Genomic DNA, 24,752 nt, shown 5'->3' on the forward strand with positions numbered 1-24,752 from the left:
CCCTCAGGGGTCATTGCCCCGCCCAGATCTGCAGATGATCCCGGCGCAGTCGCTCCTCCGGCTCCTCCTCCCTCTGACGTCACATAGTGGCCGCTTTCTCCAGTGATGAGGATTTCTCTGCTCCCGGAGGTTCTGTAAGTCCAGTAGTCTCATCAGGTCCACATCTATAGTAAGTTCATCTGTTTCCCCAGTCAGGGCTCGCTCTCACTTCAATCTGATAAAACCCCAGACTGCGTCCGTACCCAGTAATCCTCGGATTCTCTGCTCAGCGGCGTTTTGTTTTCCAGCTCCGATCGGATCGCACGCACCCATATAATCTACAGGTGCGTGTGAAACATCGCGCTGCACTCAGATACCACCCGAGTGCAGTGCGATTCCCACCAATGCCAGCAGCAGAGGAGATGGAGATAGTGATTTCCCCGTCCCCTCCGCAGCCGTGCGAGAGGATCAGAGCATGGAGCACTGACATTCAGCTCCCGCTCGCAGCAGAGCAGCAGCGAGTGTCATTAGCATATCACATCGGGGGGTCTCGCATCGCATACCGTACGCTAGTGAGACCCCGGCCTAAGAGATACGTCTGTGTCTTGTATAGCAGAGCGGAGTTGTACAGATACCTGTCTTTACGTAGGCTCAGGTTCTCCCGGGTGCGACTCAGCCTCAGCATCCTCCCGCGCCATCTCCTCCTCTCCATGTTGTTGTGCAGAGTTCTCGGCGCCATCTTGTGATGAGGGTCTGGAGAATTTTTCATATTTTATTTATTATTTTTTTTCTATTTTTTTAATTTTAAAATTTTTTATTAAAATGTTCTAATGCTGATAATTTAGTCGTCCGTTCAGATATTAAAATATTCACCCAATGAGAAATGAAAGCCATTCTAAACCCATAACCCTTCTATGACCTGATCACTGTCTACATACTGAAAACCAATGAGTATACCGACATTATCACAACATAAGAGCCGAAGCCACAAATAGTAATGTGAAAGCTTCTTCCCCGGAATCCAATGTTGCTCTATCCATAAAAAACCTTCATCAAATCTCAACTTCATTCCTGACCCCGATCATTTCTATAACCATAGATGTGTTAGTGCACAATGCGGTATCTGCGCTCCAGCGAGACCACCGTGTCTGTACTGTCTGCAAGAAGAAAGAAGAGAAAGGGGACATTTGTCCCCCAGCTCTACTGACGGACTCACATTATACTCTAGATTCAGGCCTTTAGGAGACAGACGATTTACAGTCAATATCCAGAAGGCTTCCCTCCTTAATAACCTTCTCTTAATACCGCCTCCTCTCCTAGGAGCACTCACTTGTTCCATCACCTGGTATTTTGTCTCAGACAACGATATCTACGGACTTTCTCAAAATATCCACAAGTGAATTCAGGAGACGTGACTGGGAAAGGAATCCAAAAGGTGAGTCTCCTATGAACTTCATGCTGCAACTGTAATGGAATACTGTGGAGAAAAACGCCTATCGCGAGGACTGCGAGTCCATCTGCGCCCCACTCTGTTTTCAGAGGATGGGACTTTCTGCGATCAATTCGAGCAGATTAATAAGTGTTCCCTGGATTTAATCTTGTTGACTGCTGATAGACTTCACGCAGCAGATACAGATTTAAAAGTGGAGATTGCGAAAAATATAAAATAAATAATATATAAATTAGGTCAATAATTTTTCCTTCCCATTTATGATATACAGAGGAGAATTAGAATGTGTTGTGGGTGAATGATGATATGTTTTTTAGACTTTGGTGCGTATAGTTAAATGGTACGATGATTATTATCTTACTTGTTTTAACTTCTACTTTCTCACATCTCGCCCACCCTTTAACACATTCTGTGCACTCTCTCCATATCCACCCCTCCCTTCTCCCCTCTCATGTATAAATCTGAGGCTCTACTGATATTTCTCACCCACTCCAATCCATCCACTTCCTCCGTACAGCACTCAAAACGTTCCTACAAATCATTGCACCACCTGCTCTTTCTCTTTTATCACCTTCTTCTTGTCGCTGGCGACATCTCCCCCAACCCTGGACCTCCCTCCACTAGCATACACCACTCTCCTCCAGCTGCATATAGAAACCCTGCTAATCGTATTAACATTCTGTGTATGCCCTCTCCTATTGCTTTCCATTGTGCTCTCTGGAACGCACGGTCTGTGTGTAACAAACTAACTTACACTCACGATTTTTTCCTCACTAATTCCCTTAACATTCTGGCTATTACAGAAACCTGGATCCAGCATTCAGACACCACCGCAGCTGCTGCTCTCTCATTTGGTGGGCTGAAATTTTCACATATGGCCAGACCTGAGAACAGACAAGGTGGAGGTGTTGGTTTGCTCCTTTCACCACAATGTGCTTTCCAGGTCATCCCCGGTTCCCTCACTTTGAAGTCCACACCGTCAGACTCTTCAAACCCTTCTCCCTGTGAGTGGCGGTTGTGTATCGCCCTCCAGACTCCTGTCGCCAGTTCCTGGATCACTTTTGCCTCCTGGCTTCCTCACTTTCTATCCTGTGACTTCCCCACCATCATCATGGGAGACTTTAACATCCCCATCAATGATCCCCTCTCCCAATCTGCCTCTCATCTACTTTCTCTAACCCCCTCATTCCGCCTCTCACAGGTTACTAATTCTCCTACGCATGAAAACGGGAATACTCTGGACCTGGTTTTCTCCCGTCTCTGCTCGCTGCATGACTTTACTAACTTAACTCCCCTCTCCCGCTCTCGGACCACAACCTTCTTTCCTTCTCTGTCAAGAACTTTCTCCTCCCCCGGGACACCCCCACTTACCAAAGTTATAGGAATACACCTACCATTAATACCCAGCAGCTTATGGACAATCTCCACACATCTTCTGCCCCCATCTCCTCCCTCTCCTGTCCAGACTTGGCATTATCACACTACAATAATACACTGAAGAGCGTCCTAGATGAAGCAGCACCTTCTACACGCAGAAAGACCCTACACAGACAATGGCAGCCTTGGCACACGATGCAAAAACGTTTTCTTCAGCGTTGCTCAAGGTGTGCGGAGCGAAAGTGGAGAAAATCACTTTTAGCAGAGGACTTCATCCATTATAAATTCATGCTCAAATCCTATAACTCTGCCCTTCATCTGGCCAAACAATCCTACTTCACCCCCCTCATCACTTCACTGCCCAGCAATCCAAAATGACTTTTTGAAACCTTAAACTCCCTCCTGAAACCTAATGCACAGGCCCCCACCACCAACCTCAGCGGGGAGGATCTGGCCACTTATTTCCTAGAAAAAATCAACCACATCCATCAGGACATCTCAGCCCAATCTCCTCAGTGCCTGGATCCCCTTCCCTGCCGCACTTCAAGCTCACTAGCCATCTTTGAGCCAGTTACAGAAGAAGAAGTTACCCAGCTCCTCACTTCTTCTCGACCTACAACCTTCGCATCTCATGCAGTCTCTCTCACCGGTGGTCACCACTCACCTGACTAAAATATTTAACCTCTCCCTTTCTTCCGGTATCTTTCCCTCCTCATTTAAACATGGTATCATAACCCCTTTACTTAAAAAGCCATCCCTGGACCAGAACTGTACTGCTAACTACAGACCTGTCTCTAATCTTCCTTACATCTCTAAACTCCTGGAACGCTTGGTCCACTCCAGTCTAATACGCTATCTCTCAGATAACTCTCTCCTCGACCCTCTACAATCTAGTTTCTGCTCCTTACACTCCACTGAAACTGCCCTCACTAAAGTCTCTAATGATCTACTAACAGCTAAATCCAAAGGTCACTGCTCCCTGCTGATTCTCCTGGATCTCTCCGCCGCATTTGACACTGTGGATCACCAGCTCCTCCTCACTATGCTCCGCTCTATAGTTCTCAAGGAAACCGTCCTCTCCTGGTTCTCCTCCTACCTCTCTGACCCTCCTTCACTGTATCTTTTGCCGACTCCTCTTCCTCTCCTCGTCCCCTTACTATCGGGGTCCGCATGGCTCAGTCCTAGGCCCCCTCCTCTTCTCTCTATACACTGCCCCTATTGGACAAACAATCAGCAGATTTGGGTTCCAGTATCATCTCTCTGCTGAGGACACCCAATTATACACCTCTTCCCCTGACATCACCCCTACCCTAATAGAAAATACCAAGGATTGTCTGTCTGCTGTCTCTAACATCATGTCCTCCATCTAAACTTAAACTGAATCTCTCCAAAACTGAACTTCTTGTGTTTCTCCCCTCTACTAACCCAACTCTGCCTGACATTGAAATTACCTTGGAGGGTTCAACCATAACCCCCAAGCAGCACGGCCGCTGCCTTGGGGTCATATTCGACACTAACCTTTCCTTTACTCCCTATATCCGATCACTCACCCACTCTTGTCACCTGCATCTTAAAAACATCTCCAGAATCCGACCTTTTCTCACCTTTGAAACTGCTAAAACTCTTACTGTCGCTTTTATTCACTTTCGCCTGGACTACTGCAACTCTCTTCTGATTGGTCTCCCTCTTACCAAACTTTCTCCTCTTCAATCCGTCCTGAATGCAGCAGCCAAGGTCGTATTTCTGTCCAGCCGCTTCACCGATGCCTCCATCTTGTGCCAGTTATTACACTGATTGCCCATTCGCTACAGGGTCCAATATAAACTCATCGCTCTCACCCACAAAGCTCTCCACAGTTCTGCGCCGCCTTATATCTGCTCTCTCATCTCTGTCTATCGCCCTACACGTGCCCTCCATTCTACAAATAACCTAACATCCCCCATAATCCGAACCTCGCACCTCCGTTTGCAAGGCTTCTCTCGTGCTGCGCCAGTTCTCTGGAATGCTCTACCCCAGACGATCCGACTGATGCCTAGCCCCCATGTCTTCAAGCACGCTTTAAAAACCCATCTCTTTAAACAAGCCGACCACCTTAACTACTCAGTAAACCAACTTTCCCCTGTTAAAAATTAACCTTTAATAGAAACGTTTAAAATAGACCCAAAGTGCAATTGTGCATCCAAAAGTATAAGATGTACCGTATAGTACTAAATGGTATAATGAAAAACCGCATAAAGGCGGAGGTAGCGGTCCTGCTGCTGGGTTGTTGCCCTCCTACGGCTCCCTCCACGTCTCCTGGTGTATTGGCCTGTCTCCTGGTACCGCCTCCAGCCTCTGGACACTAAGCTGACAGACCCAGCAAACCTACTTGCCACAGCTCGCATTGATGTGCCATCCTGGATGAGCTGTACTACCTGAGCAACTTCTGTGGGTTGTAGAGTCGGTCTCATGCTAACACGAGTGTGAAAGCACAACCAACATTCAAAAGTGACCAAAACATCAGCCAGAAAGCATTGGTACTTTGAAGTGGTCTGTGGTCCCCACCTGCAGAACCACTCCTTTATTGAGTGTGTCTGGATAATTGACAATAATTTCCATTTGCACAACAGCATGTGAAATTGATTGTCAATCAGTGTTGCTTCCTAAGTGGACAGTTTGATTTCACAGAAGTTTGATCCACTTGGAGTTATATTCTGTTGTTTAAGTGTTCCCTTTATTTTTTTGAGCAGTGTATATTTTATATAATGAGACTAATATGATTATATTGTTATGGAGACCCTCTTTGTTTTAAGGAGAACTTTGGAATAGACAGCAAAGGGTCTTCACATTGCCAGTGAGATTCAAATTAAGATACTTCATCGATGAAGGAAGAGAGACAGAATACATGTGACATATATTGTCAGCAGGTAGAGTCTTCCTCGTGTGGCAGCAAAGACTCGCCATATTTATTAGCTAGACAGAACAGAACTTCATTGTTACAGAAAACTGAAATAGACTTATTAGTAACAAATTTCCCTTGGCTCAGCGTAAACCTTCTTGTCAAGGACTTTTCAGGAAACAAGTATCTTAGTCAGACATTCCACAATGTAAAATTAGAAAACACTCAAGCAGACTTCAGACATAGCAAAAATATACATTGTTTTTATCTAAATTAATAATGATATCTAGATATTAAAAAAATTAACCACAACAATATGAATGTTTGTGGTTTTCTTCATTTTCTATTTCATTGTGATGTCATTTCCTTGTTTTTTTTCTATATAAATGTTGTATTTCTATGTGATTGCCCACAATTGACAAAAGCTCTGGAGGAGCTGAAACGTTTTGCAGATTTGTGGATGTGAAATAAATGATTGACTACAGGTGAGTGCCGGGATCTCTTTCCTTTCCCTCTCCATTACTAACCTGAGGGCTTGAAGACAGCTGTGTTTTATGACAAATCACAGCTGTCATCAACCCTAACCACCATTACCCCGATTGCCACCGCACCAGGGCAATCGTGAAGAGCTGTGCAAAGCACCTGAATTGGTGCGCCATTTCTGAGGCGGCTGAGGGCTGGTATTTTTAGGCTGGGAAGGGCCCAATAACCGAGGATCTTCCCACCCTGATAATATCTGCTCACAGCTGTCTGCTTTACCTTTGCTGGTTATCAAAAATAGGGAGGACTCCACATCTCTTTTTTAATTAGCTAAACACAAGTGCAGTAAACTCCACACACAGGGCAGTAATTATATATCTCACGGATATCTATCATCTATCTCGATCTTTGCACATCTAACACCTAAATATCTGTCATTTCTATTCTGCGCTCTCTTCCGGCACGTGTCACACAGACGTGTGTGCGGATGTCACACTTTATGTCATCTGTGTGCAGGACGTACTGACGTCCGAGCTGCCGGCAAAAACGGACATGTCCGGTCCGTGTGACCATGTGCGCAGCCTATAGATTATAATGGGTGTACGTGTGTGTCTCCGGTATGTGTGAAGGGGGCCTAAAGGGTATGAGCACTTTTAGTATGAATTACCAGTAGGGGGCGTGACCACTTAAAGAGCCTAGGGCAGCATGAATGCCAGATACGGCCCTGAGCACAGCCCTAATAAAGTCATTAGAGCTGCAGATAAAGGGGGCTCGATCACAGCTCTGGATAGTGGGTTGTATGAGCTGGAGGTTATGAACATGGACGACGATACTAATATATGCCGCACTCTAGATGGAGATCCTACTAATTCATACAATACCCCCTTACATTGTCTTTTGGAGGAGGGTTTGGTATCGGCTGTACTTAATGCCAAACAAATAGAACGATTAAAGGAAAATCACCCACAATGTCCAATATTTCATACATTACCGAAAACTCACAAAGAAGGAAACATCCATCAGTCTAGAGATACATTCAATACTGGCTGCAGAGAAGATTCCTATAATATAGTGAATATTACCAGAAAACATTTACCTATGTTATACACTGACAAGAATCCAGCAACAAGAAAGACAACTGACACGTGGAGGACAAACACCAAAGGTTTCATTGAATGTGGGAGAAATAAATGTGGTTTGTACAAGTCTGTGCACAAAGCAAAAATGTCTGCATCTACTAACCATAATAAACCCTATAATATCCGACATCTCATTAGTTGTAGCTCCACACGTCATTGACACCATACAATGTGAAGCTTGTCTGCTGCAATATGTGGGGGGCACGGTCAGACCCTTACGTCACCGCATTGGGGGACACGTTAGGGACGTTCTTGGCCCCACAACACGTAATACATCTGCAGCATCACAACATCTCATACAACACAATAGGGATTAATCACTTTACAGTTGTGGGTATTGAATATGTCACCAGACTAGCTAAGGGGGGAGATTGGTATAAAAAGTACACCCCAGAGAAGCCTTGTGGATTCTGGAATTGGACCCCAGATTCCCCAGTGATATGAATCTTCCTTCAGACCTTGTATCCATTTACTGAATTGTGTTTTTTCCTCTTTTATAGTAATTATACATAATATACACATTATAGATGCAGACACTTCATTCTTCTATTGCACGGATGCTTTTTGTTGTGGATATATGATCATCCATAGGGGTAATGTAGACATACTTGCACACATCCATTTGGGGCTGGGGGTCTCCGCTGTGCATTAGACCCTATGATGTGTATAAGAAGCCGGTTACTGGTGATTTATTATGTCATGAAGAAGAACTGAACACAAATACCAGGTAGAAACGCAGAGATGTTTTACTCCTATCTGTTTTTTAATGTTTCTATGATTTTAATTTGGATTATTCAATAAAAGTTTTTGGTTTTATTCACACTGGAAAACAAGTGCTGGATTATCAGTAACTTTCTTTGTCCCGTCCATTCCTTCCCAACTGTGATTTTTCATCCAAGCATTGAGAGATGAGCTGAAAGCAGACATATTTTTCTATAGAGGAATGGCAGACATGGGTGTTGTCTACATAGAAAGCCTCTCCTAAATCCCATACACAAAAAAGCCGCCCTACAATCTGCCAGGACACATGTGGAAACATATGAAGCCTCCTGGGACTTTATACTCTGGAGTGATCAGACCAAGATAAATGTTTTTTTTGGAACTGATGGCTTCAAAACTTTATAACATTGAAGAGGTGAGGAATACAATGAGAATGCATGGAGTCTACAGTGAGACCTGGTGGTGGCCGTGTCCTTATGTGCGGCTGCATGAGGGGCTACATTTCATTGATGGTATCTTGAATTCACAGATGTTCTGCTCTGTAGTGACAGAGAAGATGCTGCCATCACTCTGTTCCCTTGGTAGGCCACTGTTACATTTCTGAAGAACAGGGTGACAGTGATTCAGTGGCCAAGTGTCTCCTGATCTGAACCCAACCAAACACCTCTGGGGAATTCTGAAGAGACAAGTTGTCATCGCTCCATCCAGCATCCAGGCTCTAAGAGCTCGTTATCGAAAGAGAGAAAAAAGATAGATATAGTATTGTCACTAACTTGTTCATTCCAGGCCTAGAAAACTTGGTGCCATCCTTTAAAATTATCGAGGCCATACAAAATAATAGATGTAGTAGCTTTTGATGTGGGGTGTACTCATTTTTGCATCAACTAATTTGAGTAAAACTGAAGATTTTGTAATGAGAGTTATATTATTACCCTTACTTTCATGTTTTGATTGCAAAAAAATGTTCTATGAAACTTAGTGTTGACAAAATTGTAGAAATTGATCTTGTGTTCAGTGAGATATTAAACAAAATCTTACTCATCAAAGGGGGTGTACTCATTTATGCTGAACAATGTTTATTAAACTTTATAAAACACAGTGAACATAATTACACTTTCTTTCCCGTATGACTTCTCTCATGTTTTACAAGGTGTGATTTTTGTATAAAAGATTTCCCACATTCTGAACATGAATACGGCTTCTCTCCTGTGTGACTTCTCTCATGCTGCACAAGATAATTTTTTTTTGTAAAGCATTTCTCACAGAATGAACATGAATACGGCTTTTCTCCTGTGTGAATTCGTTGATGTATAACAAGCTCTGATTTATTTGCGAAGCATCTTCCACATGCAAAACATGAAAAAAGTTTTTCTCCTGTGTGAATTCTTTGATGTATAACAAGCTCTGATTTATATATAAAACATTTCCCACATTCTGAACAAGAAAATAGCATTTCTCCTGTATGAATTCTCTTATGAGCAGAAAGATTTGATTTACGCATAAAAGATTTCCCGCATTCTGAACATAAATACGGCTGCTCTCCTGTGTGAATTTTCTGATGTGTAATAAGATTCCCTTTATTTGTAAAGCATTTCCCACATTCTGAACATGAATACGGCTTTTCTCCTGTGTGAATTCTCTGATGTTTAACAAGATCTGATTTATAACTAAAACACTTCCCACATTCTGAACATGAATATGGCTTCTTTCCAGTATGAATGTTCTGATGTCTACTAAGATGCCCTTTAGCTGTGAAGGTCTTCCCACATAGTGAACACAAAAATGGTTTTTCTCCTGTGTGAATTCTCTGATGTGTTATAAGACTCCCTTTATTTGTGAAGGACTTCTCACATAGTGAACATGAAAATGTTTTTTCTCCTGTGTGATTTCTCTGATGTGTAATAAGATTCCATTTATTTGTAAAGCATTTCCCACATTCTGAACATGAATATGGCTTCTCTCCTGTGTGAAGTCGCTGATGTGGAATAAGACTCCTTTTATCTGTAAAGGATTTCCCACATTCTGAACATGAATACGGCTTCTCTCCTGTGTGAATTTTCTGATGTGTAATAAGACTCCCTTTAAATGTAAAGCATTTTCCACATTCTGAACAGGAATATGGCTTCTCTCCTGTGTGAATTTTCTGATGTGTAATAAGACTCCCTTTAAATGTAAAGCATTTCCCACATTCTGAACATGAATATGGCTTTTCTCCTGTGTGAATTCTCTGATGTATAACAAGTTGTGATTTCTCTGTAAAGCACCTTCCACATTGTAAACATGAAAAAGGTTTTTCCCCTGTGTGAATTCTTTGATGTTTAACAAGGTCTGATTTACTTCTACAACATTTCCCACATTCTGAACATGAATATGGCTTCTCTCCTCTGTGAATTCTCTGATGTATAATAAGACTTCCTTTACCTGTGAAGGACTTTCCACATTCTGAACATGAATACGGCTTTTCTCCTGTGTGAATTCTCTGATGTTTAACAAGTTGTGATTTCTCTGTAAAGCACCTTCCACATTGTAAACATGAATACGGCTTTTCTCCTGTGTGAATTCTTTGATGTTTAACAAGGTCTGATTTATTTTTACAACATTTCCCACATTCCGAACATGAAAATGGCTTCTCCCCTGTATGATTTCTCTGATGTGTAATAAGATCCCCTTTATGTTTGAAGGACTTCCCACATTCCGAACATGAAAATGGCTTTTCTCCTGTGTGAATTCTTTGATGTTTAACAAGCTCTGATTTACTTCCAAAACATTTCCCACATTCCGAACAAGAAAATGGCTTCTCTCCTGTGTGAATTCTCTCATGTATAACAAATTGTGATTTATATGTAAAGCATTTCCCACATTCTGAACAGGAGTATGTTTTTTTTCCTTTGTGTTTTCTGTGTGTTAAAAAATCTGAGCTTTTTGTAAATTTCTTGTCACTCTGAAATCTTGAATCCATTTTGCCCCCTGGACTTTTGGTAATAATGCGAGATTGCTCAGGAGATGATTCCTCATGATTAGGATTATAAGAAGGTGAAGTGCTGTGAAGTCCAGGAGGTGCAGGAAGGGTGATGAGGTTTTCTCCATTAGAGTGCTTCATGATATCTTCTTTTTTACAATTTAGTGATGAACCGTTATTCTCACAAGGATTTCCTATCAGGTGGAAAGATAAATTAGATGTGAGTTTTTTCTTCAACACAAAAGAGATTTCTGAATGTATTTTCTGGATCTCACAATAAAGACCCTCGTCCGTGAAAGTACCAGTAATAAGGAGGACAACTACATGCCATAACATTTACACAATGACGGGTAAAGTGAATGACACTTATAAACTGGTGACATTGGCACAAGTCAGGGGTGGCAGAGATTAGACAGCAAATAGTTCGTTAAGTGGTAATTACTGATGACAGGTTCCCTTAATGTACCTCCAGTGCCATTTCACTCTCTCAAGCTTCGTATCTTGGCCTTAGTATAGAAAAGTGTCCACGTAATTAAAGAAGTTGTACACTACTATTAAAAATGCCCCCAATGTAATTAACCCATTGAGAGAAGATTTTTTTTTTAATTACCTAGCTTTGTCTTTATTGGCTGTGAGCGGCGCTATCGCTGGCCACTCACCGGCATCACGCGACCCCCGGCCTCAGCCGGCTCTTGCTTCCCCTGATGTCACGTCAAGTGAGGCGTGACACGGTGATGCGATCCCCGCGGTGGATGCCGGGCTGTGGGTGGGGTTTCCCCGCGCGTCACACCCAGAATCCACCGCGCACTTTCCCAATGAATACAAGGTAATTGTGATTCACAAAATGTTATACAATTGAACGGTGAAGAAAAAAAAAAAAACATTTTTACCACTATAATGTTATTTTAGCCCCAGATTTTACATTTTCACAAGGGAAAATGGGTAAAAATGACCACATAATTTGTTGTACTGTACTGCTTAGCCACATGGCGAGACTCGGGAGGGAAGGAGCGCTATTTTACTCTTGGAGAACAAACTTTAGTAGAACAGTTTGCAGACTCCATATACAGAGCCCCAAAGTGGCAAAAGAGCAGAATCCCCCCTCAAGTGACACCAGTTTGGAAATTACACCCCTATGGAAATGTATCTACAGGCGTAGTGATGAATCTGACTCCATGGGTGCTTTCCAGAAACGAGCAGTAATGGATGTTGCAAAGTGAAAATGCAAATATTTCATTATAGTGGTCAGTACATTGTAGTGTCCGGTACGTTGCAATGCCCTTACGTTGTAGCGCCCAGTACATGATTCCCAGCTAGTGCCTTCTGGAGAAATAAATTGGCTCTCCTCGCTACAGTAATGCCAAACATGTGGATGCTAACTGCATACGGTGGGGCCCAGGAGGAGGGGGCATTTGGATTTGGGAGCGCAGATGTCACTGGATTTCTTTAAGTGGGAGCCAAGTCACTTTTCCAGAGACTTTGTGCTACCAGTAATATGGACACCCCCTAGATTACTGTTTACAGATGATGAACCTGAGTGGGGACTTTTTTTTTTGTGGGTTGAGTAGAAGCTCTTGGTGGCATTTTGGGGTACAGAATATTTTGGATCATATTTATCCTGTGAAGTACGCTGAACACTTACAGTGGGTACGGGAAGTATTCAGACCCCTTTACATTTTTTCACTCTTTGCTTCATTGCAGCCATTTGGTAAATTCTAAAAAGTTTATTTTTCTCATTAAAGTACACTCTGCACCCCATCTTGACTGAAAAAAAGCAGAAATGCAGACAATTTAGCAAATTTATTAAAAAAGAAAAACTGAAATATCACATGGTCATAAGTATTCAAATCCTTCACTCAGACACTCATATTTAATTCACATGCTGTCCATTTCCTTGTGATCCTCCTTGAGATGGTTCTACTCCTTCATTGGAGTCCAGCTGTGTTTAATTAAACTGATAGGACTTGATTTGGAAAGGCACACACCTGTCTATATAAGACCTCACCGCTCACAGTGCATGTCAGACCAAATGAGAATCATCAGCTCAAAGGAACTGCCCAAGGAGCTCAGAGACAGAATTGTGGCAAGGCACAGATGTGGCCAAGGTTACAAAAGTATTTCTGAATTACTCAAGGTTCCTAAGAGCACAGTGGCCTCCATAATCCTTAAACAGAAGACGCTTGGGACCACCAGAAGTCTTCCTAGACCTGGCCGTCCAGCCAAACTGAGCAATCGTGGGAGAAGAGCCTTGGTAGGAGAGGTAAAGAAAACCCCCAAGATCACTGTGGCTGAGCTCCAGAGATGCAGTAGGGAGATGGGAGAAAGTTCCACAAAGTCAACGATCACTGCAGCCCTCCACCAGTCAGGCATTTATGGCAGAGTGGCCAGATGGAAGCCTCTCCTCAGTGCAAGACATGAAAGCCCGCATAGAGTTTGCTCAAAACACATGAAGGACTCACAGACTATGAGAAATAAGATTCTCTGATCTGATGAGACGAAGATAGAACTTTTTGGTGATAATTCTAAGCGGTATGTGTGGAGAAAACCTGGCACTGCTCATGATCTGCCCAATACAATCCCTACAGTGAAACATGGTGGTGGCAGCATCATGCTATGGGGGTATTTTTCAGCTGCAGGGACAGGATGACTGGTTGCAATTGAAGGAAACATGAATGCAGCCAAGTACAGAGATATCCTGGATGAAAACCTCTTCCAGAGTGCTCTGGACCTCAGACTTGGCCGAAGGTTCACCTTCCAACAAGACAATAACCCTAAGCACACAGCTAAAATGACAAAGGAGTGGCTTCAGAACAACTCTGTGGCCATTCTTGACTGGCCCAGCCAGAGCCCTGACCTAAACCCAATTGAGCATCTCTGCAGAGACCTGAAAATGTCTGTCCACCAACGTTCACCATCCAACCTGACGGACCTGGAGAGGATCTGCAAGGAAGAATGGCAGAGGATCCCTAAATCCAGGTGTGAACAACTTGTTGCATCATTCCCTAGAAGACTCATGGCTGTACTAGCTCAAAAGGGGGCTTCTACTCAACACTGAGCAAAGGGTCTGAATACTTATGACCATGTGATATTTCAGTTTTTCTTTTTTAATAAATTTGCAAAAATGTCTACATTTCTGTTTTTTTTCAGTCAAGATGGGGTGCAGAGTGTACTATAATGAGAAAAAAAGGAACTTTTTAGAACTTACCGAATAGATGCAATAAAACAAAGAGTGAAAAATTTAAAGGTGTCTGAATACTTTCCGCACCCACTGTACATCGGGGTTTCCATCTAAATCTACAAAACACGATTCAGATGACACCCCCGAGGGATCCATTCAGAATAATGAGGCAGCAGAGTTACACCGGACTCCGTCTAGCCTCTGATCGACTGCGCTTTTATGCACGCTGAAAAAGATGGACATCACTGGATCATAGGCCAGACGGCGTCCACAGCGCCTCATTATACGGAATCTTCCCCCGGGGTTCTGTCCGAACCGCAAGCTCGGTTATTTATATGGCAGCATGAGACTTGTGTAAGAATAATATGAAAATAAAAGATATAATAAGTAATATTAAAAAACACAATTAGGAAAATTAAAAATGTGCTTATTAAATCATTAAGAAGAGGTGTGAATGCGGCCCAGTTATTCATCAGTGCGCAACCGGACTCTGTACAAGAGCAGCCGCGCCATCACCGGACGCTTCTGCTGTGATGTGGACGGCGGATAAAGCTTCACTGCACCGGAGACTTCATACAATATCACACACCGGTCATCGTCAGGCACCGCTAATCATAGTCACATGCCAACCATCATCGTCATACGCCAGTCATCATCATCACACGCCGGTCATTATTACACACCTGTGGAAACATCTACCGGAATCTCCTCCTTCCCGTCACTCACACACGGATGATCCCCCCTCGTCATCGCTTCTTCTTCTGTCTCGTCCTTCACTTTATTCTTAGTCGGATCTTCCTCCTGATATATCAGATGTAACAATCAGCACAATACAAGAAACCACCAAAATCTGTGACATCTATGACCTCGATCAGAAATGTCCCCCCATATACAGATCCGGTACAGGGCTCAGCACTGTCTACCTGATGACTCTCCGGGATGTTGTGATTCTCCTCTGGACAGTCCTGGGAATACAGAGGACGGGGACATCTCTCTGGTGGATTTCTTTCCATGAGTCCATCTGTAGGAAACACATAGTGACAGAATACAGTGACATGTAAAAGTTTGGGCACCAATGGTCAAAATTACTGTTATTGTGAACAGTTAAGTTGAAGATGAAATAATCTCTAAACTGCCTAAAGTTAAAGATGACATTTCTTTTGTATTTTAGGCAAAACAATAAATTATATATATTTTCATCTTTTACATTTAAAAAAAAAATTCAATAAGGGAAAATAAGGGGTGCCTATACTTTTACATGACACTGTAGGTTGTGTCATGTGATGATGGGAGTAGCAGTAGGTGACAAAAGAACAGACATGACAGTCTCCCCTCCTCACCCTGCTGATCGGCCCATATTGTGGTCGCCTCTTGTGCTCCATGTATAACCTCAACCTTAATATCAATCAGATCTTCACCCTAAAAAGAAAAATGTAACATGAGCTCAGGTCCCATCACGTCATGGTCAGATGTTGTGGGGACTTCAGTGTCATCTACCTGATGATCCTCCGGGATGCTGTGATTCTCCTCTGGACAGTCCTGGGGATACAGAGGACGGGGACATCTCTCTGGTGGATTTCTCCTCCTGGATCCATCTGTGGAGACACAGAGACTGAATACATGACCTGCCGTGTATCTGTCTATATATGAGACTCGTCTCTCAGAACCAGTAATTCTATATTTATGTATCTGGGAATAAATTACATTGTTGTGGTCCTCACCCCCGATACCAAGGACCCAGCACATTGTGGGTCTCAAGTATGAAGTGATAATCAGCGAGGCCAAAGCCTAATGCTCTCTGCTCTGCACTCGGAGGAAGAGGACCCCGAGGAGAGGGACAGAGAAGACCCTCGTCAGTCAGATGAAGGAGCCGTACTAAAAAACACAACTTCTCCAAGTTTCGTCTCCAGGGATGGAACCACAGAGGAGCTGGAGAAAGCTCCACATTTCTATCCATTGGTTTCCTCTCCTAATTCACTGTATGGAGATTGGGGGGGGGGGGGGGGGACGGTGACCATTTACCAGTGATTGTTTTTTGAGAGCTCATGATGTCACCATGAGGACACGGCCTCCCTCCTGGACAGGATCCTCTGGGATCACTAAGAGGAGAGAACCTGATCTATTAAAAGACGAGTTACCATGTTTTTCTTCTTCTCTAAATAGAGATAAATCTCAACATCCACCTCGGTATAAACATTTAAATAAGCAGCAAGTTCTGCGTTTGTCTCTAAAGGAGGAAAAAAAAGGCACATGTACGACTAACGTACGAAGTCACAGAACCCGGAAGGACGGTGTTGAGGGGAGCACCCAGTACGCAGCGGTTAGTGCCTATCAATGTGTAGAAAGGACAACTAGAGAGCCGGCACCGGGGTCATGGGCGCTTACTGATGCACACGGGGAGCCAAGGAGAGATTGTCTGGTCAGACTCCACAGAAAAGCTCCATAATACATATTCTTCTGAACAAACATCCCTTTAAGGGAGACTTACAATTATTACCACCAGACCAGGATCTCAGATTGAAGTCCCCATTAATTTTGCTTTGTCTCCCAAAATTAGAATAAATGTTTTTGTATAAAATATAAATATTATATATATACACATACACACACACATACATTATTTTGCCAAATAAAATATATACAGATAGTACAGACCAAAAGTTAGGACACACCTTCTCATTTAAAGATTTTTCTGTATTTTCATGACTATGAAAATTGTACATTCACACTGAAGGCATCAAAACTATGAATTACCACATGTGGAATTATATAATTAACAAAAAAGTGTGAAACAACTGAAAATATGTCTTATATTCTAGGTTCTTCAAAGTAGCCACCTTTTGCTTTGATGACTGCTTTGCACACTCTTGGCATTCTCTTGATGAGCTTCAAGAGGTAGTCACCGGAAATGCTTTTCACTTCACAGGTGTGCCCTGTCAGGTTTAATAAGTGGGATTTCTCGCCTTATAAATGGGGTTGGGTCCATCAGTTGTGTTGTGCAGAAGTCTGGTGGATACACAGCTGATAGTCCTACTGAATAGACTGTTATAATTTGTATTATGGCAAGAAAAAAGCAGCTGAGTAAGGAAAAACGGGTGGCCATCATTACTTTAAGAAATGAATGTCAGTCAGTCCGAAAAATTGGGCAAACTTTGAAAGTGTCCCCAAGTGCAGTTGCAAAAACCATCAAGCGCTACAAAGAAACTGGCTCACATGAGGACCGCCCCAGGAAAGGAAGACCAAGAGTCACCTCTGCTTCTGAGGATAAGTTTATCCGAGTCACCAGCCTCAGAAATCGCAGGTTAACAGCAGCTCAGATTAGAGACCAGGTCAATGCCACACAGAGTTCAGAGGTATGGACAAGCGACAGCAGATTACGTGGAAAATCATCAGTAAATTAACCCCGACTCTGCTGAGTAACGATCAGACTCCGGTACCGAAAGAAATCATAGGAGAGAATGGACAGAAGAGTTGGGACAACTGCAGACAAAATGTGACCGATGCTCTAAGGAAGGTGAAAGTTTCTGAAAGAAGCCGCCGAGGACGAAGACTCAAGACTGATGAAGACGACAGCGGAGAAACCGCGACTCACAGATCAGAAGAGAATAATCAGGGAATGAAAGCTGTGAGAAAATGTAGAGAAAACCAGAGCAAGTCTGGAGAAAAATCATCTATTATAGGATGAGGCCGAGAGACGTCATCACATCCACCGGAGCCAACAAGAGTCTCCTCTCACCTGGTGATGTCAGAGGCCGGAGCTCCTCCATCATCGCCTCCTGGTACCGATCCTGGTGTCCTTCTAGATACTCCCACTCCTCCATGGAGAGATAGACAGCGACGTCCTGACACCTTATAGGAACCTGACAACAACAACACCGTCATCACCCAGAATCCTCCAGTGCTGTCCTGTATAATGTCCCAGCAGTCACCTCTCCGGTCATCACCCAGAATCTTCCAGTGCCGTCCTGTATAATGTCCCAGCAGTCACCTCTCCGGTCATCACCCAGAATCCTCCAGTGCTGTCCTGTATAATGTCCCAGCAGTCACCTCTCAGGTCATCACCCAGAATCCTCCAGTGCTGTCCTGTATAATGTCCCAGCAGTCACCTCTCCGGTCATCACCCAGAATCCTCCAGTGCTGTCCTGTATAATGTCCCCGAAGTCACCTCTCCGGTCATCACCCAGAATCATCCAGTGCTGTCCTGTATAATGTCCCAGCAGTCACCTCTCCGGTCATCACCCAGAATCCTCTAGTGCTGTCCTGTATAATGTCCCAGCAGTCACCTCTCCGCTCATCACCCAGAATCCTCCAGTGCTGTCCTATATAATGTCCCAGCAGTCACCTCTCCGCTCAGCAGCTCAATCATCTTGTTGCTGAGCTCTAGGATCTTCTTCTTCCTCTCATGTATCGGGGGGTGCGGGGGAGGCTCTGTGATGGGGCCCGGGCTCCGCCCTCCTGACTCCTGGAGATGGATGATGGGAGTCACACCCTCCCCCGGTGTCTTCCTCACTATTGTGTAATCCTGTGTATGGAGAGAGACACTTAGGGAGAAGAATTCCTTCCCGACTCCAGATCTGACAATCAGTAGAAATCCCGGGATCAATAACCGTCTCCAGTAATCTGGGGCCATAACCTGGAATATTATTACACTCAGGACAGACATCCAGGCCCCTCTACAGCTCTTATAGGGAATCCCCATGACAACTCCTCCTGGCAGAGAGCTGCACACAATCACTGCTCTTACAGTAAAGAATCCTTCTCTTCCTCTTCTGGATTTCCTCTTCCTGATGTCGAACTGGTTACATAACACAATAAAGCTGATAGAAATGTAGAGGAGTTACCTCTCCGCTCAGCAGGGAGATGATCTCCAGGGTGAAGTGTAATAATCTTCTGGTGGTCTCGTCCTCGTCCATCCTCGGGGGGTCATTCAGGAGAAGGAGGAATGAACACTGGATCAGCTGGAGGGCGTCTTTACAATAAAAGGAGAAGATGAAAATAGAGGACAACATCAGAATCCATTAAAAAACCTTCAACAAAGGTTTGGGTGTGTCAGTGGTTTGTTTGCTAAGCTGCAGAGCAGGAGGCGCTGTACAATGCAAGCCTGGGTGAAGGTACAACAAAGGCTTGTGAAGGCAACGTAACTGGCGCACCCGAGTGAAACGGCGGCAGGTTTACACGGACTGTTTGGATCACCCGGCTGCGACCCGGAGGACATTGTGCAAATAAAGACATTTAAAGTTGAACTTTCCTTGGGTCACTGCCTCATTACAATTTGGTGGAGAATGCGGGCAGTGTGAACTGAGGCATACCCCAAAAGCAGCATGTCTGATCAAGTCTGCAAAGCTACAGCTCAAGCCTGCTGACATGGAGGGGCTACTAAAGCAGTTAGTACTCACCCAGCAGTACCAACATCTCCAGAGGCAACAGCAGGAGCAGCAACAGCAGGAGCAGCACCAGCAGCGCACTAATGACTTGATCGTGCAGCAGATTGCGGCTCTGCGAGAGATGCCACCAGCACCGATCCCGGAAACTCGTGAGGCCCGGGACAAGGTCCGTTCAGTCTTGAGGAAGCCGAGTCCGGAGGATGACGTAGAAGCCTTCCTCACCATCTACATGCACACCATGGAGTTGGAGAACCTGCCAACTTCCCAGTGGGCTGACGTGGTGGCTCAGTTTCTGATAGGCGATGCGCAGAAGGCCTACTTTGGCCTGAGTTGCGATGATGACCAGGACTATGGGAAGCTGAAAGGTGAGATCCTTGCCCTACTGGGAGTTAATACATATTTGACAACCCAACAGGTGTTTTCATGGACCTTTGTGGAGGCCCGGCCCGCCAGGTCTCAGGCATATGACTTGCTGCATCTAGTTAAAAGGTGGCTCCAGCCTGAGACTTTGACTCTGGCCCAGATGGTGGAGCGGGTGGTGGTCGATCGGCTAGAGAGGACTCTGCCAGTAGCTATACAGAGTTGAGGTCGGCAAGGGGACCCGGGCACTTTAGACCAGGTGGTTAGCCTGATTGGGCAGTACACGGCCCAATCAGGGCCAAGGACTTCATACGGGTCTCTGCCCCACTGCTACTATCATGCAGGACCCTGCAAGCCCAGGAGCCGGTGAAACGGTCACGTCCCTCTACTGGGGACAGTCAGTACCGAGCCCATAATGAGGGGGTACCCTGGAGTGAGGGAGGCAGACCAGTGTCCCCTAAAACGGTCTCAAAGACAAATGGTGCCTCCACTATCAGGTGCTGGCAGCGCCAAGGGCCAGGACATGTGGCTGACAACTGCCCCCTGACTGTTGAACCCATGGACTGTGGGTTCACGCGCAGAGTCTCGATGTATACCCAGACAGTCTGCACCGTGACTGCAGACGCTGCGGGCAGCAAACCCCAATTGTGCCAGGTACTCGTCAAAGGGTACCAGAAGGAGGCTCTCTTGGACTCAGGGAGCCTAGTGACTCTGGTGCATGGGTCACTGGTTGCCAAGGAGAACCCCAGTGGACGGAAAGTCGGCGTTGTTTGCATACATGGGGACCTCCGAGAGTACCCGACAGCAGAGGTTACTTTTTCCACCCAGTGTGGGGAGATGAAACATGTGATGGGAGTGGTGAAGACCCTTCCTGATGGGACTGTTTTGGGAAGATACTTGCCCCTATACTGGTCCCTATAGGAGAACAAAGTTAACCCTCCCAGGGTAAATGTCCAGGCACAGAACCCAAAGATTCCGAGTCAGGGATACCTGCCGTAGGGGGTCGCTGACCTAGAGACAGAGTGTAACCCCGATAGGTTCCCCTTGAGGTATTGGCAGGAGAGGTTGAGGAGACCCCGTCGATCCCAGAGCTGGAAGTGTCCCCTGGTACTTTTGGGACAGCTCAGCTGCAGGATCCCACTCTAGCACGCGCACGAGAAAGGGTGGTAGAAATAAAAGGGGTGCCTCAGCAACCGGGTGCAGAGGCGGTTTTCCCACGCATGGCTGTCAACCAGGATCTATTATATAGAGTTGATAAAATCCGGGATGAAGTGGTGGAACAGCTGGCAATCGTACCGCCGGGCGCTGCTAGAGATGGCTCACTCTCTCTCACACACACACACACACGCTGGGTGAACACCTAGGGGTGAAAGAAAAACACAAGAACGTATTTTGCAGCGGTTCTTTTGGCCCAGGATTTATGCTGAGGTACAGAGGTATTGTGAGTCGTGTCCCAAGTGTCAACTTACCACACCCACTGCAAATTTCCGGACTCCATTGGTACCTCTACCCATTATAGAGGTACCTTTTCAGCGGATTGCGATGAATCTGGTGGGGCCTATAGTAAAATCTGCCCGTGGCCACCAACATATTTTGGTGGTAGTAGATTATGCCACCCGTTACCCGGAGGCAATACGTATCCCCTGCGAGCTGTTTGCCATATTCTGCTGCCTTGGGCTACCCAAGGAGATCAAGTGGCAAGGGCCAAATGAAGTCCGGGAAAAGGTCGGGGAGGTGAATTACCGAGTGTAGTGTACCAGCCCGGAAAGAGAAAACCGGAACAACTGTATCATGTGAACCTGCTAAAAGCCTGGAAAGTCCAGGAATGTTTGATTATGGATGAGACGCCAGTCGTACCGTCTCGGAACCCTTTGACACCAGCCAGGGACGAGTGTGAGGTTAAGATAAGTGATGCTCTCACTAAACAGCAGCGATGGGAGGCTCGGAATTTGATGCAGCAGAATACAGACGTATTCCAGTACTGCCTGGCGGTACATCTGTGATCCCACATGACACTGTCACCGAGCCTCGGGTAAGGGTAGGAGTGAAACAGTACTGTGTACCACCCTCCAGGCTCCTCCCGCCAGTTCCTGGATCATTTTGCCACCTGGCTTCCTCACTTTCTATCCTGTGACATCCCCACCCCCATCATGGGAGACTTTAATATCCCCATCAATGATTCCCTCTCCCAATCTGCCTCTCATCTACTTTCTCTAACCCCCTCATTCGGCCTCTCACAGATTACTAACTCTCCTACACATGAAGACGGGAATACTCTGGACCTGGTTTTCTCCCGTCTCTGCTCGCTGCATGACTTTACTAAATCCCCTCTCCCGCTCTCGGACAACAACCTTGTTTTCTTCTCTGTCAAGAACTGTCTCCTCCCCGGGACAACGCCACATACAGCAGCTTATGGACAATCTCCACACATCTTTAGCCCTCATCTCCTCCCTCTCCTGTCCAGACTTGGCATTCTCACACTACAATAATACACTGAAGAGCGCCCTAGATGAAGCAGCACCTTCTACACGCAGAAAGACCTGACACAGACAACGGCAGCCCTGGCACACAATGCAAATACGTTTTCTTCAGTGTTGCTCAAGGTGTGCTGAGCGTCAGTGGAGAAAATCTCTTTTAGCAGAGGACTTCTCCACTATAAATTCATGCTCAAAACCTATAACTCTGCCCTTCATCTGAACAAACAATCCTACTTCACCCCACTCATCACTTCACTGTCCAACAATCCAAAATGACTTTTTGAAACCTTAAACTCCCTCCTGAAACCTAATGCACAGGCCCCCACCACCAACCTCAGCGGGGAGGATCTGACCACTTATTTCCTAGAAAAAATCAACCACATACATCAGGACATCTCAGCCCAATCTCCTCAGTGCCTGGATCCCCTTCCCTGACGCACTTCAAGCTCACTAGCCATCTTTGAGCCTGTTACAGAAGAAGAAGTTACCCAGCTTCTCATTTCTTCTTGACTTACAACCAGCAACAGTGACCCCATTCCTTCACATCTCCTGCAGTCTCTCTCACCGGTGGTCACCACTCACCTGACTAAAATATTTAACCTCTCTCTTTCTTCAGGTATCTTTCCCTCCTCATTTAAACATGCCATCATAACCCCTTTACTTAAAAAGCCATTCCTGGACCAGAACCGCACTGCTAACTACAGACCTGTCTCTAATCTTCCTTACATCTCTAAACTCCTGGAATGCTTGGTCCACTCCCATCTAATCCGCTATCTCTCAGATAACTCCTCGACCCTCTACAATCTGGTTTCCGCTCCTTACACTCCACTGAAACTGCCCTCACTAAAGTCTCTAATGATCTACGAACAGCTAAATCCAAAGGTCACTGCTCCCTGCTGATTCTCCTGGATGTCTCTGCCGCATTTGACACTGTGGATCACCAGCAAATCCTTACTATGCTCTGCTCTATAGGCCTCAAGGAAACCGTTCTCTCCTGGTTCTCCTACTTCTCTGACCGCTCCTTCACTGTATCTTTTGCCGGCTACTCTTCCTCTCCTCATCCCCTTACTATCGGGGTCCCGCAGGGCTCAGTCCTAGGCCCCCTCCTCTTCTCTCTATACACTGCCCCTATTGGACAAACAATCAGCAGATTTGGGTTCCAGTATCATCTCTATGCTGAAGACACCCAATTATACAGTTCTTCCCCTTACATCACCCCTACCCGAATACAAAATACCAAGGACTGTCTGTCTGCTGTCTCTAACATCATGTCCTCCCTCTATCTTAAACTGAATCTCTCTAAAACTGAACTTCTGGTGTTTCTCCCCTCTACTAACCCAACTCTACCTAACATCGAAATTACCTTGGATGGTTCAACCATAACCCCCAAGCAGCACACCCGCTGCCTTGGGGTCATATTCGACACTAACCTTTCCTTTACTCCCTATATCCGATCACTCGCTCACTCTTGTCACCTGCATCTTAAAAACATCTCCAGAATCCGACCTTTTCTCACCTTTGAAACTGCTAAAACTCTTACTGTCGCTCTTATTCACTCTCGTCTGGACTACTGCAACTCTCTTCTGATCGGTCTCCCTCTTACCAAACTTTCTCCTCTCCAATCCATCCTGAATGTGGCAGCTGGGGTCGTATTTCTGTCCAGCCGCTTCACCGATGCTTCCATCTTGTGCCAGTCATTACACTGGTTGCCCATTCGCTACAGGGTCCAATATAAAGTCATCGCTCTCACCCACAAAGCTCTCCACAGTTCTGTACCGCCTTATATCTCCTCTCTCATCTCTGTCTATCGCCCTACACGTGCCCTCCGTTCTACAAATGACCTAAGACTAACATCCCTCATAATCTGAACCTCGCACCTCCGTCTCCAAGACTTCTCTCTTGCTGCGCCAGTTCTCTGGAATGCTCTACCCCAGACGATCCGACTGATGCCTAGCCCCATGTCTTTAAGCGCGCTTTAAAAACCCATCTCTTTAAACAAGCCTACCAACTTAACTACTCAGTAAACCAACTTTCCCCTGTTCCCTCCTTCTAAATATTATTCAGAATCTGTTCCCTACTCTTCATCTGTCTCCACACCCTCCATGCACACGATAACTGTACTCGATACTTGATTATTGCACTTACAGTGCCTACAAGTAGTATTCAACCCCCTGCAGATTTAGCTGGTTTGATAAGATGCAAATAAGTTAGAGCCTTCAAACTGCAAACGAGAGTAGGTTTTATGAACAGAAGCATAAATCTTACAAACCAAAAAGTTATGTTGCTCAGTTGAATTTTATTAAATTTTAAACATAAAAGTGTGGGTCAATTATTATACAACCCCTATGTTTAATATTTTGTGGAATAACCC

At 45.1% G+C, this 24,752-nt stretch overlaps 1 pseudogene; it reads right to left on the minus strand.

Annotated features, from left to right (window-relative positions):
• LOC141212364 (uncharacterized) overlaps positions 1-24,752 on the minus strand; it is a 49,169-nt pseudogene that overhangs the window by 19,534 nt on the left and 4,883 nt on the right.

The sequence above is a fragment of the Phyllobates terribilis genome, unplaced genomic scaffold (assembly GCF_046119375.1).
Source record: "Phyllobates terribilis strain yellow unplaced genomic scaffold, ASM4611937v1 Scaffold_171__1_contigs__length_4068163, whole genome shotgun sequence".
Lineage (NCBI taxonomy): Eukaryota > Metazoa > Chordata > Amphibia > Anura > Dendrobatidae > Phyllobates > Phyllobates terribilis.